The sequence below is a fragment of the Arachis ipaensis genome, chromosome B06 (assembly GCF_000816755.2).
Source record: "Arachis ipaensis cultivar K30076 chromosome B06, Araip1.1, whole genome shotgun sequence".
Taxonomy (NCBI): domain Eukaryota; kingdom Viridiplantae; phylum Streptophyta; class Magnoliopsida; order Fabales; family Fabaceae; genus Arachis; species Arachis ipaensis.
Genome location: NC_029790.2, coordinates 12,933,816 through 12,934,993, shown reverse-complemented (window position 1 = coordinate 12,934,993; position 1,178 = coordinate 12,933,816).

The window sequence follows — 1,178 nt, the reverse complement described above, 5'->3', positions numbered from 1 at the left end:
GTCGAATCTGACCTCTTCTGAGGAGGTCGGTAAGTAGCAAAGGCCAATCTTTGGATTGGGCCTTTTTGACTTATTTGGACTTGGGCCTTAATATTGGGTCAGGGTATGAACAATATGTATATTAATAATCTTTACTAATTATTTAATTTTATGATTATTTATCTTCATAGTCTTCATATTTTTATTTTAATTTATTTTTATAACCTTTCTATTTCTACTTTTTTTTATCATATTCATGTTCCTTATTTTTATTTGTATTTTCATTCACTTATTCGTGTTAATTGAAATTATTAACAATTTAGAAAAAATAAAAATTATAAATATAACGATAAAAAAACTGAATAACAAAATAACTGAGGGTACCGTACTCTTTACGTTATAAGTAAATAAAGGTGATTGCTATTAACAAATAATTTTTAAGAAATAGTGTTTAGTTTCATAAAAAAATTAACACTTAATTTTCAATCCAAAAATTATATTATCACTATCTTTTATCCTGTCAAAAAATGTGGTCACAACTTTAATTATTAAATTACATATCTTTATAAACTTTTTTTTATGACATTTTTATTTAAGACTTTTCAAGAAAACAAGAAATTTTCTAACATGATAAGCATAACTCATTTTTCTTTATTTTGGTCAATCCAATTTAATCCAGTCCTTTTTTTTTTGGGTTTTGCAATCTACTCTTAAATTATGTACTACAAACAACATTTTAATAAGAATAAGATTTTTTGGCTAAGTCCAAACATATTAGTCCTCTAACTCTCGAGTTACTCTTTTTTAAAATAACCCATCACAATTTTTAAAATAAATTTCAACAATAGTTACAAAAATACTACACACTTTAGTTACTGCAAAAATAAATCCAATGTTATAATAATAAACAGGTATGTAAACAATCCATAGATGCTATTCTATAAAACTCATGATTTATTACAAAACAGAGACTCACTTTCGCCATATTTTCTCACTCATCGCGTGCTGCAGCGTGCACATGTGTCTTCAGCACCTAAAGAAAGAAGAAGCCTTCAGCATAGTAGAATTTTGTCATGCGCAATTGTGTTATTAATGGTATTAGAATTTAACAATTCAAGCCCCTGTTATGATTATGTCAATCTATATGTCGTATCAAATGGAGATTCATCAATGATAATGTTGATTAATCTACTTTCCTT